Consider the following 17,754-nt stretch of genomic DNA (forward strand, 5'->3'; position numbering starts at 1 on the left):
ATTGAACTTTCATGCTCAACCCTCATACCCACACTGATGACTTTTTCCTCATTTTGTTTCTTACCAACTCTCAAATACCCAGAGAAGCTGAAAGACCAATAAACTCCCCTTTCATGCATTTTTCAGGATACTCAATCTATAAAAGAAAGGATCGAGCCAGTCATGTGGGCTCAACCAGTCCACCTCTCTGCCAGCAGAGGGTTACTCCACACCATGCATCTCCTAATGTTATTTCCAGACTAATTTTAATTTAGGATATTCCTGCCTTTTCATTCTAATTATGATCTCCCTATCTACCTGAAATAACCTCTATTTTAAAAAATAAAATAAAAATGAAGGGATGATCTTAAAAAAACAACTACAAAGAAATCAATCCCTCATCCATTACCAGGTTTTTCTTTTGTTCTGGAGCCACGCGTGTAACCCGGTTAGACCTGTTCTCTTTGAATGCTGAGGTCTGAGCTGGCCTTATGCAAACGCTCTCAACCTCATCTTGGTTGTTGTCGTTGCAGATCCAATCAAATGAACAGGAAGTGACCTAAGGAATTCCCCTATTGGCTGCTTGACTGTTCAGCAAAATGTTTTAAAATTAGTATCACATCCATTTATCTTCACTCCTGGGAGTCTTTAGTTGACATAACCTAGTACCTGTGCTTACCCAACCTACTGTTCTGTAGACAGTTTTCCCATTGCCTCAGTTCAGGATTTCCACTCCAGAATTTTCAGCTAAATGAGGTAAGATGTTTGGGGTATTTTTTTTTTCTTAAATGAACTTCCTTTAAAATAACACCAGTGAAAATAATTTTTAAAAAATTATCTGCTGGACTCCTGGTCACTATACCAAGCCTCTCCTTTCCCACTTTGGAACAGCAGCTAAGCTCATTTAATCAAAAGGCTTTTTAATGTTGCAATAAAGATTTCTGCTGTCCTGTTGTGAACTTCTATTTAAGTATCTTCTATTTAAGTATTTCTGCTGCATTTATGTTTGAGGGGGGCCAGATCCCGAGAATAGTTTCTATTATGATGTATCTAATAATATTCTGGGTCCTAAATCTGCTACTTTTGTCAACAGAATTGTCATCTGTTCAGTAAGACAAGGGGTGAAAAAGTGGACTTTCTCAATGCTATTGAGAGTGCTTGTGTCGCAGAACTGGGACACCCTCCACAATGACCATGTTTCAGTTCATTTTAGTGATGAGGATGTTGATGGATGTGATGTTTGTAACAAAAACCCCTAAAGTACATTTATAATTTGGCTTGGTTTCAGCCTCAAGGCAATTTCTTTGCAGTTGTGTGGTGAAGGAGGTTCTGCTGATCTTAGTTCTGTCTAAGCAAGAACACTGCACATAACCCAGCTCAGGCACTGTGTAGGTAAATATAGTGTGAGGCCCGCAGTGTCTTTGCTTGTTTAATTTGTTTCTGTTCCAATGGTAATTTTATTTTAATAGAACCAGAACTGGCCCCTTAAGGTATAGACACAGTTGTTTAAGTAGTTGTAGAAGAGAATGTAAAGAAAAAGTTGCTCCAAATCTGTGTTGATTTTGTAAAATATGTGTAATGGGCTTAGTGAGAAATGTTTGCATTTCACCTTGTGGGACATTTTAGGCACATGCTTGTGTGTATATTGTTATAGAGTTATTCAATTATATCATTAATGTGCTTTTTGATTACTTCATCTAAAAGTATATGTTGTGTTTGCTTCTAAAGTACACCCAACTATCCTTTCTTTCCTACCTTTGCTATTTTTTAGAACCAAACAATTACTAGAATTAAACAAGCTCATGACAGAAATGTACCTTGAGGTAAAAGTTTCATTTAGTCATTTCATTTATACTTGTCTCACTTGGCACCAGGTTAAACAGATCTAACATGCACCAGTATTTCCTGCACTTTGTGAAAACTTCAGTGAAATTTAAAAATGTGCTCCTTTAAGTTTTGCTTTTATAGGAAATTTGCAGGATGTAGTTTAAACCAGTTGTCTGATGTCTATTTTTTACTGTAGAAAATACCAGAGCTGGAAAATATAGCAGTTTTATATTTAATGCAAATACAGAAACTAAAGAAAATGGCTGCAATTAAAACTAGAAATACAACAGGATTAAGGTGTTTCACTTACAAATATCACAATGACAGTTTAATTCCTGCCTTGTACAATTTTCAAAACCAAGTGATTGTTGCAATAACAACATAGGACTTGCCAGAATTTTTCAGAGATAATTACATTACTTCAAGTAGAGCTTGTCTTTTAGAAAACTTCCAATTTTGAAAAAATGTTCAGAAGTCCAGTGATGGGAAATTCCCCAGAATGTTTTTAAGTGCCCCAGAAATTAAATACCATTCTTCTAAAAATACTTTATCTCATTTTCAGTCTGACATGGTCTTGCTTTAACATTCAGCCACCTGATTTTGTTGTCTTTTGATGGCTATTGAGAAGTTCTCCTGGGTAGGAAATTTCTGTTCCTTGTGTAGTTGGCTGGGGACAAGTCCTTTCTTAGCCTAGTCTCTGAAAATTGTGCTAGTCTGAGCTCCAAAGCCAGTTCCTTTTCATGGAGAAACTTACAGTACATTGAAGGATGTCAACCTGTTTCACTGTAAGCTTTTCCATCCTTTAATCACGTCAATGCTCTCCTCTAATTTTTCAACATTAGCTGTGAAATTTGGATGTCAGGATGGATCAGAGTCTGTCGAGTGCCAAACAGAGATATTATGAGTCAATATACTGGGAATTCCTGTTCAGGGGTTTATGAAATGTGCTCAAGGCTTTCTTAGCGTCGTCGTTCTCCAGACACCCTTCTCCCCCTTGAGCACTGGTCCTGTATGCAGAGACGAGGTTATCATTATTAGACTCGATGTTTCCTTGCATTTAGCATTTCTATTTTTTTTTCTACTCCAAGTGTCACTTGTAAAGCCTATAACAATGGTAAAAATACATACTTTCCTCGAGTCCAGATAATAAAGGCTCACCTATCAATCCGAATATCTCTTCGCTTGCCCCAGCACAAATTAGGTTGCGCTTCACAGCCTAGAGTGACCACCATATATTTACCTCAGTCGTGGTGAGATCGGGGAGTAGAATGTGATCTGTTTTACATGGGATATTACTACCCTCTTATTACCTGAGAGAATTTGCTGTGGTATTGCCATACTAATTTCTTATTACTTTAGATATTGTCAGGGTGTTGTGGGTTTTCAGCAGTGGTAGAAACAGACAATAGGACAGTTGGACAGGTGAAAAATTAAATCATTTGGCTCCCACTCAACTTCCTTAATTTTTTTTCATTCCCAATGAATTTTCTTGTTAGCACCTGTACTTGTTCTGTCTGGGAAATTCAAGGTAGCAAACTGCAAAGGATAAAACTTAAAAAAACCCCCCCAAAAACAAACAAACGCCCCCCCCCCCCCCCAATCCAATAACACAGATGGAGAGAGATTAGAGAAGAAAAAGAAGGATTTCTGTAGGTGCGTCTGTCCAGACCGGAGTGACATGTTAGTCTGTTGCGTGTCCCACAGAAATTTGCACCAAAGTCTCCTGTGAGGATGGAATTCTACACCTGCTGAAGAAGTGTGTATTTATGTACAATTCTCACAGAAAAGGATTAACGATTTTATTGACTCAGCAAACTCAGAGAACTGCCCACGAGCCATAACACCTTTCCAGAATCAGCGCTTAGCTTTCCTTCCTTGTTCACCCCTTCCACGGTTTTTATAAATACGTTTAACTTTGTGACAAGACCAAACTGGGAAAACTTCCCACTGACTATAATGTAGCCTGGATCTGTTCTGTGGAGTCTACAGTCAAATGCTTTCTGTTGCTGTTAACTTGTTTGGAGTCAATCCTCACAATATTATCTGACCTCTTTCTGCAATACTATGAATACCATCTCTGTGAACTGGGGCAATGACCTACTGTACAGAGAGACAGGTTGGAAAGTGGGTGCTCCAGGACAGACCTGTCTGGCTTAAAAATTCATCAGAGTGCTGAGATCAAGATACAGATAGAAATGAATGACCCGTTCTTAATCTGGGGACAATGTGCCCACCCTCTGTAGGATTTTTTGTGGTCTTACAGGGTTCTCTTTCTCATCAGCCTTCCTACAGTTTTAAAGTAGGAATTGCTGAGGTGTAGGCATTCCTGAAACAAGCAGCATATAAAAAGAAAACGGCAGCAAACTTAGTTGTCATTTGTCATTACTAATGACACACAATATTAGGATGTGGTAGAACGAAATGTAAAGGCTTTGCTGTCCACAAGAAAATGAACAGAAACACTATTTTTGTAGCTAGCGTAGTTTGAGATGTTTAATGAAGTAAAGTCTCTGTCCCATTTCACAGCTTCACTACTACTGAATTTCAGCTATAAACGCATGGAATTTTCTTCCTAATAGTAAGTGCCTTGTGAGCATTGGTGGTGCCCAACACCATCTTCAGCAAAGCTCTCTGGCTTCAGCCGCTCAGCCAGTGTCCACGGGCACTTCAAGACCTCTAACCACAAATGGCTGCATCTCTTCCTCACTGTCCCTGCCTTGGCACACTCTGCAGCTTACATGTATTATAGTCTCTGATGATCCCAGGAAGTATTTCAGTAGGTTTTCAAGAAAAGGGTACATTGTAAACTTGGTAACAATGAAACTCATGAGTAACACTGTTGATCGAAAGCATAAAGAAGAAAGATTTGTTCTCACAACTGGTATGCAAAAAAGTAAGGATTAATTTGGTTTTTGAGGAGTCTTAGTATGAGAGCTCCTTTGAGCTCTACTGGGGCTGCAGTTTGCCCCAAATCCCTCACTGAATGCCTAGAATACTTGGGGCATTTGTTGATCATTGGTCTACAGACAGGTGAGAATGAGTAAACATGGAGTCATGTAGCCAGTGGAGCAATCGACTGGCATTTGGCATTTTGCATGTCTCCCTCTGAGGAAGAGCCCTCAAAGGCTGCCTTTCCAAAAGCTGACATTGCACATGGTTATCATTACCTATTCCCCTGCTGATCTTGTGAAATATGCTTCACAGGAAAGAGTATGAGAGTTAGTAGATTAAGTGGAACTGGGTAATCACTGGTTATAGACCAATGAGATGGGATAATAAAAGAGAATTGCTTTGTGGTGGTGGGAAGAAAGTAATTTTACCTAAAGGAGCTCAAAAATGTGGAATGAAAGTTCCTATTTGGAACTATTATGGAGGAAGGCACAGACATAAAAATTTGAGATATTTTCTCAACTCACAATCAGATGTAGCCGGAATAGTCTCCTGAGTGCCTGTAAGTCTGTAAGGGTTAAGCAACTATGTGTAAAAATATATTCTATTGCCTAAATTAGTAGTGCCATCACAAGAAGAATTGGTTTAGTTTTTTAAAACTGTTCCAGGTTTTCTTTCATTTAGCAGTGAGCAGTTACTAATTTATGTTGCTATGTAGTTAAAGAACCCTTGTAAAATTGCCCAAGATTCTATAGTCAGGAATCAGACTACGTCCATGATATAGTGATTACCCCCAAACTTTCTTAATGATTTTTTACTGCAACATGTAATTATTATTACACAATAGTTTAAAAGCTTCCATCTTGATGATGAACTTCCAAAGTATGCTTGGTTAAGCAGTTGTCTCATAGATTGGAGGGGCTTTATCAGGGAGTCAAATTCTGACACACTCAAGGGTGCTGTTCTCATCTCTTTTGCAGTGAGATCTAACATAGCACTCACATAAAAGACTCTTAATATTCCCAGGCACCTGCCCTGACAGAGGAGGATGAAAAAGTTTTAGAAGACTGAATTAATAGGTGATTAGATGAGTAAGATATCCCTACAGACTTATCCAAATTGGAATGTACAAAATTAAATAGATGCAGTTTTTTCTACATTTAGCGACTCGCAGATATCCTTACCCTCTTTAAGACTTTTAATGATGGAGCTGTAATACTTTGTAACAACATGCAGAAACTTCCCTTCCTACTTTAAAATTTTAAATGATTAAATAATTTTGGACCAGAGTCAATCCCGTAAATTTCTTTGTCTACCTGTTGCTGATTCTAACAGTCACAACAAACACCTTGGTTTAAGTACATGGAATTATAGATTCATTTGTGGTGGAAAAGATCTCTAAGACCATTGAGTCCAGCCATTAACTCAGCACTGAGTTACCACTGAACCAAGTAGCTGAGTCTACCCCTAAACCAAGTCCCTAAGTGCCGTATCTATGTGTGTTTTAAATATCTTTAAAAGGTGTGGAGACCCTGCCACTTCCCTGGGCAGCCTGTTTTAATGCTTGCTAACCTTTTCAGTGAAGAAATGTTTCCTAATATTTTATTAAAACTCCCCTGGTACAACTGGAGACCACATTCTCTCATATTGTTACTTGTCACCTAAGAGACTGACACACAGGCTCCTTTCAGGTAGTTGTGGAGTGATAAAGTCTCCCCTGAGTCTTTTTTTTTTTTTCTCCAGGCTAAAAAACCCCAATTCCCTCAGATGCTCCTCATAAGAATTGAAAATTCCTGATCTTCTTCTCAGGTTTTCTCCCCATAACTTTTAAAAGAGGAATTCAAATATTTTTCCCAATTTCAACCAAGTCTGTTTTCTAATCTGCATAGCTCCTTGATTTAATCCTTTAAAATGCACAGCTGTTGGTATCTGGCATGTCTATTATGTCTATAGGAATAAGTGAGTGACTGGCATTGTCTTGTAGTGAGTGAGAGGTTGCTCATGCCAGGAGTCCTAGATAGAGCTGCTTTCCACTTCCATGCCTGTGGGTTTTGCCCTGTGCTGCAGTAGCGTTTTTTTGCAGGAACACGTGCATGGCCTGAGCGCTGGGGTGCCCAGGACTGCCCTTCCCCAAACCATGGACTCTAAGCAGCAGATCAAGGCATCAGCCTTCCTTATGCTATGACACATCTTCAATGTTTAAAAATCTAATGAAGATTAAAACACTAAAGATAAAAAGAAAAGAAGAAAAAAACTCCCCAACACCTGCAAAAGCTGTTACAAGGATCTCTGATAATACTTGTTACTCAGAACTTTGTTAAAATAGCTATAATTCCATGGTAAAAAAATCTGCTTGTGAGGAAAGTAGTTGTTCGAAATAGGCTGGAAATATTTTCATTGATTTTGTTGGGGAATTCTCTTCCAGTTACATTGATGACTGAGATACATAGCAGTACAGGGGAGCAAAAAGAACTGGAGGAAGCAAAGTTTTTTTTTCTGATTTCTGGTGCCTCCAGCCTCCCTTCCAGAGACCAGCTACATACTCCACAGTTGCTGTAAGACCTGGCATTCTTGTGCCACAGAGAGATACTTGAAGATGATATTTTACTCTGTTTTACTGGTTACAGGATTATGATGTTTTGAAGAAAAATTACTTGTCTTGGTCAGTCAGTCTGATTAATTAAAAGACAAAAAATTAAAGAGAGAGGGGAAAAAAGGGAAAGAAAAATTTAAAAAAGAAAAGTGAAAGAAATAAGCAGGAAGATGAAGAATAAAGGCATTCAGGGAAAAAGAATGAATGGGATCACAAACTTCCCATCCTAGTTTGTTTTTAAGGCTGTCTGCATTTCAGGGTTAGTGTGGTTGGGCTCTGCAGAGGGTTCCCTGGTCACCATATGCACAACAGTCATGTTAGGTGAGTTTATTGCTCCCAGCGCAGCTGCTGTAGGGTGATTTCATTGCCCATGTACCACAGTTTTATGCTTCATGTTTCTGTCTTTCACAAACAATTCCACGTAACAGAAGTGAACATTTGATCCTTGAACAACTTGAATATACGTTTTTACATGTCAGTTGATTCCCTATTGCCAGGGAACTTTCTTTTAAAAATTCCTTTCTTTCATTGTGATTAAAAGAGAAAATAAAAAAACCCCCGAAACCCAACCAACAAAAAAATCCTAAACCACACAAGCAAACAAAACCCACCCAACCAACCAAAACCCACAAACAAACAAACAAACAAACAAACAAACAAAGGAAAAATTCCTGTAGAAATAGCCACGGTTCCATAGAACAGAAATTTTGAATTTCAGCCAGCTCTGCTTAGGATTTTCTAGCTCATTTTCAGGATCATACATAGGTCAAGGGCAGCTTTTTTGATTTAATACCTCAAGTGTAGGTTTAATTGTTTGGCTAACTTATCATTCAAATCTCTACTAGTCACATAATAGCCATGCATTGAAGAATTTTGTTTTCAGTCTGTACAGGTCTCTTTATTTTCTTGAGAATTCTTTCTCTTGTTTAATACGTTCTCTCTGCCCTCAAAAAAACCACATTCAACCTAACTCATCTGCATGTTGAAAGATTTCCCAGAGACGTGATGCAATGGAGCTTGAACTGGAAGATAGGAGTTGGACTGACTTCTTCATTGACTTGTTATGTGACTTAGGTGAATAATTTCAGCTCAGTGTCTCCGTTGTCCTATTTGTAATGTGGAGGCAATGCTGGTTCCTTCTTTCATTTCTATGTTTTGTGCCATTTACTGCATTTGCTGTATGCGTGGACTCTTCCTTCTTTGCTCTTGGTTGTCGGTGTTTCAGTCCTTCCATCACCATAGATGCTATTAGAGTAGATGAACCCTGCAGGCTTAATTTTCAGAAGAACTTAAAAGTAGCTCACTTCCCAGCTGAGTACCTACAGAAGTACATGTAGTACATGGACTCAATGTTATTTTTTTCCCTGTGAAATAGTAAATTAAGGGATGGAGTATGTGTGGGTTCATATGGGAAAGCAAACCCTCCCAGTCTTTCTGGTTTTCTTTATCTCTCAACAAAGTTCCTTTACTGTTTACACTTAATTTGCTGCTTTTTCCTACTAATTTTTGAACCACTGTGTCTTAGCTGCTTTTTTTTTGTGTATTTTGCATGATACTTCTGTCTTCAGTCTTAGAATGGAGGGTTACTTTGACTGGTTCCATTGATGGAATAGTATTGAGCTCTTTTCTGACACCAGGTTATTCTGTAGCAAAGGACTATTTGTGAGACAGGAGACAGTTCACATAAGAATTGAAAGAGCACATTTGTACAAAACCCAAAGGGAAAAAAGCTCTACCGTCAAACCAGCCCCGGCTGTTGAGGCAGATGCCTGGCTTTGCTTTTTTTGTTTATATTCCAACAAATCAAAGCTGACCTGTGCTGTTATCGGAGTAGAGCAGCAGGTGCAAAAAAATAACTCGGCTGCCAACTCAAACGAAAGGGTAAGACTAATACCCTCTGGGAGGTATTGAGGAGATAACAGACAGCCATGCCAGCAACTGAATTAACGGCTCTATTTACGGTGGGTTTTACTTAATAACCTGCTCCTAACACTGACACATAAATACTCCATTGTATTGTTTAACGCAACCACTGGAGAAATCAATGGAAACAGGATGGGCAGCTCTTGCTGTGCCAGGTGAGAAGGAGTGACGCCACGGAAGCATTGTGCTTCTAACCACAGGCAGGAGGGAGACAAGGAAGGTGGGAAGGTGTTCTTGGCTTTTACAGAAGTGCAGAGACAGTTTCCCACAGCTTCTTGACTTACTTGTAGGAAGTATCTACAGAGCAAGGAAACCTCATTCCCCCATTTTCTGGCTGCTTTTAATAAAGGCAGTGAGCAAAAACAGGTGGTGGCATATATGTAAAGTACTGTCCCAGTGCCATATGGCTTGGGGAGGTTCACAATCCTGGGAGCAGAGGGGAAGCAAGCCGGCTGCTACACCAGCGGTAAAGCAGACAGCCCTTGTGCAGCCACTGGAGTGGGCTGCCAGGGAAGAGTTCTTGCAATCTCTTACTCTTTCCTCAGCAAATACAGTATGAAGAAGCTGCATGGATACAGCTGGGCTCCAAGTAAATGTTTACCAAAAACACAAATGTGAAAGATTGAGTGGTAGTAAAAGTAATGGTGTGACAGCAGCTTTCTGAAACAGGGTCAGTGGGCTCCACTGGCTGTTTCCATGATAGCCACCCACATGGGGACAAGTGCCTTTGCAGACAGAGGTTCACCTTGGGATACTTGATAGTCTGGTGAGGAATACAGGGCAAGCAGGCATCCTGGATGGAGCTATCCCATAGGTGGGATCAGCAAGTCCCAGATTGGTACAAGCGAATGTGGTAGAGGAGTTAATAGCCAAATAAACCCTCTCTGTCAGCTCTGCAGAATGACTCTTCCCACCATGAACCCTGCATTGCTTCTGCTACATCTCCTCTTTGAAATATGCTTTTCCTAGTCCATCGGCAAAAAATTGTGATCGTATTGTGGTTAGTCAGGCAGTGGGTTGTAACATGGTATAAATACTTAACTAGGTTGAATTGCAGCAAGCTGCATAGTTTAGCATAAAATTCTTTATGCTTAATTTCCAGCTTTTCTGCCCTAGTTAATTTATGCTATGGCCCTCATGTATTTAATGAAAAAGCACAATCAGTTTGTTCATTGAATGAATCAATTAATGTAAAAAACAGTAGTCCAGTGGGAAAATTTTTCACATTCTCCAAGACACTTTGCTGTTTTGTGTCTCCATCCCAATTTCCTTATTCTGTTTGCTTCTCACTCAGAAACCAGCCCTAACAAGGAACCTTGCAGTTTCCAAGTAGATGCCCTTTATTAAAACAAAATATATGAAACAGAGTTTACACAAAGGAAAAGAGAAAAAACACAATTGCCTTTTTTTTTTTTTTTTAAAGTAGGCAAATTAGTGGTTGCTACTGTTGAAAACCAGAGTAGTCCCATAACAAAAGAGAAGTGTTGGTGGTGATAGTGGTTAAAGTGAACTTCCACATGAAATACTGGCTGCTGCAGCAGCATATATCTGAGTGGCTGTTATGTCAGCAACGAGTCAGCATCTAATGAGAGCCAAACATGAACACAAACACAATTATTACTGTTATTATTGTCATTATTCACTAACAACTGAACAGTCACACAAGGCTGTATTAGCACTATGGAAAACATTCCCCTCAATATGCTGTTAGTCTTTAAAGCTACACAAAGAGAAGCTGTCATGGAAGGTAGAGGGAAGTGGTTGGGGAACCAGAGCCAAGAGAAAAGGAGAAGGTGTTAGAACATGATGGTAATATTTTGTTAGCTGATGAGGTTCACGCGTAATTATAGATGTGTGGCTTGTCAAGTTACAGGGCCATCTAGAGTACTTTTTGGTCATTTGTATATTTAGTGTATTGTAAGCAAAAGAAGGGTGTTTAGCAAAAGGAGATTAGGGAGATGAGCTGGCTCCTGGTTAGAGGAAGGATGTACCAGAGAGATAGGAAGGACATGAAAGGAGGTGTGGAGTTGTTCCATGAGGTGTGGTATTAAGTGCTGAAAGAAGAAAAAAGAGCAAAGGCAGTTTTTCCCATTATTGTGTTTCCAAGACTGTATCCCTGAGGCTAGCCTGATGAATCTATGGCAAATGACTTCTAAATATTCAGGAAAAAATGGTTGACCCAAATTATCATGAACTCGCTGAGGTGGTGCAGGCAGTAATGAAAGCATTGCTAGATACCAGTCAAAGTCAACTCTGAAAAATAAAGAAGAAAATAGCCCACTTATTTTTGGCCAGTTTTTAGTGAATCTATCTACTTGTTCCAAATATTCTAAGAATACATTACTGCAAATATAATCCAAATGTCTATCACAAGAAATAAAACTTTTTCTTGACTCACTTTTGTCTCAGCTCTATGATGAAAATTTCACTAATATTTTATGGATCTGTGCACAGAACTTCTGCAAAAAGGAGGATGAAGTTCTTGACAGCAAAATAAATGATGATATTATCCTTTTCATATTGAAAAACTAGTGGCATGGCAAGAAGGTGCACATCTAACCTGTGATGTGACAGGAAAGCATGGATCTGAAACACCATATCCTTGTTAAGTGGCAGGTTCCATTTCACTGTTTTCTCTGCTAAAGTAACATGACAGTGGGGAAAATTTGAAGTACAAACCCTTGGTAGTTAACACTGTCAGACACATTTCTGCCTCGAGGACTCTGTTCACAATCTGCCTTCTGTTTGTTTCTGATTTAGAAAAACAAACAAACAAAAAACCTCTTTTAAAATTCTTCCTTTTATTTTCATTTTACTAATGAGTACCTTGAAAATTGAAGTCAGTTCATATGAAGATTATTGGGAAAAAAAGGGGTCAGAGTAAAACAACCTATGAAACTTTGCATATCATCAAGCAATTTTTTTTCCTTGTGTTCATAAAGTGAACTTTGTTCTCTCTCAAAAAGGAAACTGAACTATGGTTTTGTCTTTAAATTACATCGTTAAAAGAGAGATAAGAACCAAACCCAAACCCTGGAGCAGAGGGGATAGCTCAGATACAGATCTAGATACTAACTTTTCTACCCAAGGTTCTCTTTAGTTAAAATATATATGCAAGATTTTGAAGCATCCATACGAACATGTTTAAACAACCACCACATATCTCTTACAAAAGTTGCCTTGTAGTGCATCATGAAAAAAGATCTTTAGTAATAAAATATTCCAATCAAGCTTTATTTGATTTTGTTTATCACGATCCTATCTGTAATGTAGGTATATGTTAAACACTCCTTTCCTATTCATCTTCCTTTTTCTGGTCTTTCAGTTTACCTTCATGTATACATTTAATGTACAAGGTTCAAAGAAAACAAAAGAATAAACCAAAGTCTTCCTTTCCAAAAGCCCACAACAGTAAACGATCAAGGTCTCAATGTAGTCTCTGAAAGCTCACCAAGAGCTCACCAGTTTTGCACATGCAAAGGTGGGTTTATGCATATGAACCACAGCTCTATACTCCACAAATACATAACCATAGAATTGTGCACTTCAGAAAGGTGTAGTAGGAAATAAGATTATCCCCAAAGACGCAAACCAGAATCCCGGATACTACAGATTTTGGTGATTATTTAGAAAATTTTCCTATAAAAATGATTCCTTGAACTTTATAGTCATAATGTGATTTAGTAAACAGATTTTGTTACTATGGCCCAAAGGTATACAAGATGGACTAAAAATGAAATGCATCAAATGATCGGTATGTTTTACAAAAAATACTGAGTGTGATCAGAATATTTCTTCATATGAACTTTCTTCAAAGCTAAGAGTTTTTCTGTTCTCTTAGTGGTGAGTCTTGAGGTTATCATCAAACAGGTCAAGCTGCATAGACTGTCACTTGAATGGTACCTTGCAGGCCAAAGCAAAGTCGAGCTTTTTGTTGTAAAGCAGATGCCTGTGAATAATCAGCCTGCAGATGAGTTGTTTCTTTTGAGGCTTCTCTCTGCTCTATAGGCACTATAGGTATGGAAACAAGGCAGTGTGTGCTGGTTACATGTGAATCTACATGACTAGAAGAGATGCTAACATACTGCTGAAAAGGTCACATCTGAAAGTGAGCCATGGCAAGGATGACATCTTATGTGGGAGTCTGGCACAGACATCAGGGATGAACCTGAGACCTTTGCAAATTAGACAGATAAAGATCACAGGGCAATCTTTGGGTCAGCCACAGCTGTATGTATAGACACACTGGCCCAGACTAGGACCCTGGAGCCCTGGTAGTAATGCACAGTAAATGAAAGGGAGTAAAAAACCCCATAACAGAAGACCCAAAGCTTACAGTAACATGCAAACAGACTTTCAACATTCATATATTCAGTTTGTGCCTGCCCTTACCACCACTGAAGATGTAAAATAGCTGGTTGGAATGCAAAGCAGCTAATTGATCATATACATTACAAGTATGAGCTATTTATGTTTCCGAAGTAGCTGTATGTGTAGAACAAGTCCACGTGCTGTCGTACATGTCCTTTGTGATGTCTTGAAACTCTGCCCACTTGGTAGTCTTTTGATTTTTCAAGAAAATGATTAAAAATCCAGATTTTGTTCCTCTTCAGTTGCAATTATCACTTGGTATTATTTATTTTAGATTACTGTATAAGGCTTTGACTGTAATCCAAGATGCCGTAATGATCTGAAAAATTTAACATACTCTGTAGATACTTGTTCCATAAACTCCAAGTCCTGAAAAGCAGGGATTGTGTCTTCACTGTGTACATAACACACTTCAAAGAAAATAGGCCCAGGTGAAATCTACATTTGAAGTTCAGCCATGATGGTAAAAGGGGAAAAATGGGGAAGAATCCCATAGGTAAATATGCCAAAAGAGATCCACCCTTTTGGACACGCCAGGAGGAGCTGCACTGAGCTTGTCTCAGCTAGAAGTCACTCTTAGACTTTGCATAGCTTACAGGTGGAGTCATGGCTTAGTAGTTTCAGTCTGTTTTGCCCTAGACATCATTGTTGTGTTTTGCGCAGAGTGCACGGCTTTACCAGCGGGAGGGCTGGGGGCCCCTTCCCTATGGACCCCTTGCTCTTGTGGGCTCCCCTTCCATGCCCCTTAATTCATCTCACAGTTGTGCCCATGAGCAACTATACAAACTGGTATCAGAACAATCACTCTGGTTGTACTACTCCAGGATTCAGTCACTTTCTCTGAACTGCTTATTCACCTTTCCTATGTTTGGAATTTTTGTGTAATTTAATAAAAGCTGCTCTTGAAAGATTCTGGTTCAAAGAAAGGAGAAACTCTATATAGATGTTAAAATTCATTGTGTTGAATGTGGAAATGGGGGTCAGAGTAATTTATTTTCAGAGCACACCTGTAGTGCAATAAAATAATTCGCATAGAGTGCACTATATAGTGTTCAAGGTTCAAGGATTTGTAAATATGTTTTTCTGTAATGCTGGATCTGCTCCACAGGCAGGACATGGCTCCTTGCTCTTTCCATTACCGCTGTTTACTCAGAGTGGTCAGGTGGTCATGGAAGAGAAGAAGAGCAGAGCAAATGACCTCCTGCTACTGCCAAGTTGCTGGGTTGTGGCTCAGCCAAAGCTCCTTCAGACTCCAGTTAGAGCTTTTACTAAGAGAAGTCTTCAGGGTTTGGTCTTAGAATACCACCTCATATCATGGTTGGCAAAAGATTTTTTTTTTTCATGCATTAATCCCTTCTAATAGGACTCTGTAGAAAGAATTTTGCTGAACACCAGTGCACAACTACATTGAACTGTGCTGGCTGAGTAAAGTGTTATTTACGTAGTGTTCTAACTCCAGACACGGCACCTCTTCAGAGGAACAGAATGAGATTGTGTGTACAGACACCTGCCATGCACAGACATGGACGTGTGTGTGTGTCTATAAAAATACATGTGATTATATACTCAAATGATATTTTATCTATGCTTTAATTTATAATGTACTATGTCGTAGTAGAGAGATAGATCTCAAGATTTTTAAATTTTTTTTCCAAAATATCAGCTCAGGTAGAATCCCTTTTAATATGGTTTCCAGAGGGAATGAGGCTTTTGTGGTAATTCTGTGTTTTGGCTTTTACATTTGGCCTGTAACAATCTTACAGTTTCATTGCCAATTTTAATTAAATTTGATATGGAGGTAGAAGTCCCAGAGATATGAAGTTTTTACAGGATTAATGAAAACTGGCTGCCAAGCACAGAAGGAAAATCCATTAATACTTGATCTGAAAGAAAGAGTGACGCTTGAGCTCACAGCTTTGAGACAATGAGATATTATGAATGCCCCAACCGTGGGAAAAACTTCAATCAGCACTCACATCTTACTAGACACTAGGGAATCCAACCACAAGATACACATTCATAGGAAACCAGGCTTCATTAGTTCCACAATTCACTTTGATACATGGAATATAATTAAAAGAAAACTGAACATCTTATGTGTCCTTCCCCTTGAGGTTTCACACCCTTCAACCAGGTTTGTCTGTACACTGGGGAGATTTGAGCATTTGGCCCTGGACTAATGAGGAACACACTGCTTCCAATATCCTGACTCAAAATGTTTTCAAGTATGGGATGAGCCACTGGCAGAAGCATAAATCTTCCATGAATTTTTAGCAAAGAAAGGCATACACAGAATGACATGAAGAAAATCCCAGTTTAGTTTTCAAACAGAAAATATTGTTGATCATAACGCTGTATGCTTCCAAGCAAAGGTGCGGAAGTTGTTAGTCAGACTTTATAGTCCTCATGAACAAAGTGCTAGAATGATTTCCAAGAAAGGTACACCCTTGCATTAAGATAAAGGAGGTGAGCTGAAAATTTTCAAGACACCAAAAAACCTTTTCCTTGAGTAATGAGCAGAACTTTGGCAAAGTTTAGGTTAAAGCTAAAGCTTCTGTGATTATTGTCATATTGTAAATTCTCCCTCTTTGGCATAATTGTTCCTACAGGTGATACTGGAAATTAATTAAATTATTGAGGTTGAGATTATTAATTTATTTAGCTTCCAAAACTGGGGAGATTGATTGATTAAATTGTAAAGCAAGTTCCATGGACATTATTTGAAAATAGTATTAATGTTGTTCAGGATGTGGGGAAGAGCAACTGTCTGCTGGACTGTGACAGGGAAATGACATTTTAAAGGAAAAAATCTAAAATCCAGATCTCAGGAAAAGGCTGTCAGAGTTTTTCTTTTCAGATCATTAATATGCATTGGTTTTAGTTACTGCTGGGTTGGAAAAACTATGCAAGACACATGATTTGGTTTATTTAACTATCCATAGCTTCAGTTGCCGAATCGAAGTGTCATAGGATCTTTTGGTTTGGAAATTCACCTGATTATTTATGAAGAAGAAAAAATTAACTGAATTTTCAGGACAAAATTATGCAGAAATAATTTCAGTTTATATGCACGTTTTCCCAGACGTACTTGTAAGCCTTTTGCACAAGTTACGAAATCTGTGTGGAATTCCAGAAACTACAGAAGTTGTGGAATACAAACGCAAAAGTGTTATGTGTTGTGGAACACAAAAAACAGTACTTTTAATTCTAAGATAGCTTCTGTAAATGTGACTTCAGATCAATGGATTTAAGTTACGAAGTGCATAGGAAGTGCATTATTATAATTTTTTAAAAAGAAGTTAATTCAGCAAACTAAGTTTCTAAGTGTGTTTTCCTAATCCTCAAGTATTATTGTTTTCCCAGAATAGCTGGTATTCTACCTCACCACTATTTGATACTGTAATAAGGTCTTTTTCATTAATATTTCATTCATTCATACCTAATTGTCTTTAATAATTTAAACCAAATCTAAAGAAATAACTTGATGCATCTTCAACTTGTACAACCTCAGAAGTGTACGTGTTGACTGTCAAACATAGATTGTTGTTTAAAACTTCTTACACATCAAGTATATAATTTATATATGTTATAGGTTGAACATGTTTATAATCATGAGATTGAATTTAAATGCTTCCTCACACCTTCTCACTCACAACACTAAGTCACTTGGCCTTTACACAGGGCTAAAAAATTTCATCTAACTTATATAAATGTACTGACTGATGTGATAGTCATCTTTCCTTTGGTCAGAATAGGACAAGAAGTATCTCTCTCAATTGTTAATGTTTTATAACCCCATATACCTACTATGAGAAATTAAATCCTCTTTGCTAGTGGTCACTGGATCACAGGTTGGCTAGGTTTTAAAGTGGAAAGTGACTGCAAAATCATCCATGGTTTGATTTTGCCATTCCGTGTAGACACTGAAAAAAAAAAAAGAAAAAAAAAGAAAAAAAGAAAGAAAAAAGAAAGAAAAATAAAAGCCCTAAATTAGTCTGTGCTACGGTAAAGCACCATTCCCAGTGATAAACCTCCTTAAACTTTCTAAGGCGCCGGCATTTTAAGCAATTGTCAGTAACCTCTCTCTCTCTCTCTCCCTTTGCCTCTCTAAATACATAGGGAGGTAGAGGGGTAGGGAGGGAAGAAATAGATACTTGTAAATTTTAAGTTAC

General features: G+C 38.4%; 1 protein-coding gene across 1 annotated transcript in view; it reads left to right on the plus strand.

Annotated features, from left to right (window-relative positions):
- Positions 1-631: 631 nt before the first annotated feature.
- Positions 632-17,754, plus strand: part of EHF (ETS homologous factor) — a 34,308-nt gene continuing 17,185 nt past the window's right edge. Inside the window, exon 1 of the mRNA XM_066187831.1 lies at positions 632-735. The gene's annotated coding sequence lies outside the window, so the exon portion shown is untranslated. The remainder of the gene's footprint in view (positions 736-17,754) is intronic.

Source organism: Chamaea fasciata, unplaced genomic scaffold, assembly GCF_029207755.1.
Source record: "Chamaea fasciata isolate MVZ Bird 193981 ecotype frontalis unplaced genomic scaffold, bChaFas1.0.hap1 SCAF_7, whole genome shotgun sequence".
Taxonomy (NCBI): Eukaryota; Metazoa; Chordata; class Aves; order Passeriformes; family Sylviidae; genus Chamaea; species Chamaea fasciata.